Below are 2046 nucleotides of genomic sequence, written 5' to 3'. Positions count from 1 at the left end.
CTAAGGATCATGTCTACGAGCCAGGATTCCTGATCCAGAGACAATGGCCCCGATGGGATGGAGCCTGAAGGCGTCATCGAGAGTAACTGGAATGAGATTGTTGACAGTTTTGATGACATGAACCTCTCAGAGTCCCTTCTCCGTGGCATCTACGCCTATGGTTTTGAGAAGCCATCTGCCATCCAGCAGCGAGCCATTCTACCTTGTATCAAGGGTTATGATGTGATCGCTCAAGCCCAATCTGGGACTGGGAAAACGGCCACATTTGCCATATCGATTCTGCAGCAGATCAAATTAGATCTAAAAGCCACCCAGGCCTTGGTCCTGGCACCCACTCGAGAATTGGCTCAGCAGATACAGAAGGTGGTCATGGCACTAGGAGACTACATGGGTGCCTCCTGTCATGCCTGTATTGGGGGCACCAACGTACGTGCTGAGGTGCAGAAACTGCAGATGGAAGCCCCCACATAATCGTGGGGACCCCTGGCCGAGTGTTTGATATGCTTAACCGGAGATACCTGTCTCCCAAATACATCAAGATGCTTGTACTGGACGAAGCTGACGAAATGTTAAGCCGTGGATTCAAGGACCAGATCTATGACATATTCCAAAAGCTCAACAGCAACACCCAAGTAGTTTTGCTGTCAGCTACAATGCCTTCTGATGTGCTTGAGGTGACCAAGAAGTTCATGAGGGACCCTATTCGGATTCTTGTCAAGAAGGAAGAGTTGACCCTGGAGGGTATCTGCCAATTCTACATCAACGTGGAACGAGAGGAGTGGAAGCTGGACACACTATGTGACTTGTATGAAACCCTGACCATCACCCAGCCAGTCATCTTCATCAACACCCGGAGGAAGGTGGACTGGCTCACCGAGAAGATGCATGCTTGAGATTTCACTGTGTCTGTCATGCATGGAGATATGGACCAAAAGGAACGAGACGTGATCATGAGGGAGTTTCGTTCTGGCTCTAGCAGAATTTTGATTACCACTGACCTGCTGGCCAGAGGCACTGATGTGCAGCAGGTTTCTTTAGTCATCAACTATGATTTTCCCACCAACAGGGAAAACTATATCCACAGAATCGGTCGAGGTGGACGGTTTGGCCGTAAAGGTGTGGCTGTTAACATGGTGACAGAAGAAGACAAGAGGACTCTTCAAGACATCGAGACCTTCTATAACACCTCCATTGAGGAAATGCCCCTCAATGTTGCTGACCTCATCTGAGGGGCTGTCCTGCCACCCAGCCCCAGCCAGGGCTCAATCTCAGGGGGCTGAGGAGAAGCAGGAGGAGGGAGGGAAGGGAGCCAAGGGATGGACATCTTGTCATTTTTTTTCTTTGAATAAATGTCACTTTTTGAGGCCAAAAAGAAAAAAAAAAAGAAGGTACTATTTTGGTGCATTTCAATATTCTGTTTCAAGATTCAGAACTACTTTTAGCATTTCTTGTAGTGTTCATTTGGTAGTGGCAAATTCTCTCAGTATTTGTTTGTCTGAAAAACTTTATTTCTTTCTCACTTATGAAGTTTAGTTTTGCTGGATATGAAATTATTGGATGCCAATTATTTTGTTTGAGGAGGCTAAAAATAGGGCCCCAATCCTTTTTGGCTTGTAGTGTTTCTGCTGAGAAATCTGCTAATAATCCATAGGTTTTTATTTATAGGTTACCTGATGCTTCAGCCTCACAGTTCTTAAGATTCTTTCCTTTGTCTTGACTTTGGATAACCTGATGACCATGTGCCTGGGTGATGATCTTTTTGAGATGAATTTCCCAGATGTTCTTTTAACTTCTTATATTTGGATGTCTAGATCTCTAGTGAGGCCAGGGAAGTTTTCCTCAATTAATCCCTCAAATATATTTTCTAAACTTTTAAATTTATGTTCTTCCTCAGGAATGACAATTATTCTTAAGTTTGACCATTTAACATAATTCCAAATTTCTTGGAGGCTTTATTTCTTTAAATTCTTTTTTCTCTGTCTTTGTCTGATTGGGTTAATTCAAAAGCCTTATCTTCAAGGTGTGAAGTTCTCCTTTCTATTTGTT

At 44.0% G+C, this 2046-nt stretch overlaps 1 pseudogene across 1 annotated transcript; it reads left to right on the top strand.

Moving 5' to 3' along the window:
* Window positions 1-1267, top strand: LOC108512387 (eukaryotic initiation factor 4A-I-like; annotated as a pseudogene). The gene has a single exon (XR_001880584.1). The product of XR_001880584.1 is annotated as a eukaryotic initiation factor 4A-I-like (transcript).
* Window positions 1268-2046: the final 779 nt, after the last annotated feature.

Source organism: Rhinopithecus bieti, unplaced genomic scaffold (assembly GCF_001698545.2).
Source record: "Rhinopithecus bieti isolate Rb0 unplaced genomic scaffold, ASM169854v2 scaffold_28529, whole genome shotgun sequence".
Taxonomy (NCBI): domain Eukaryota; kingdom Metazoa; phylum Chordata; class Mammalia; order Primates; family Cercopithecidae; genus Rhinopithecus; species Rhinopithecus bieti.
Note: the sequence above shows the minus strand (reverse complement) of the source record. Positions and strands in the feature narration are given on the sequence as shown.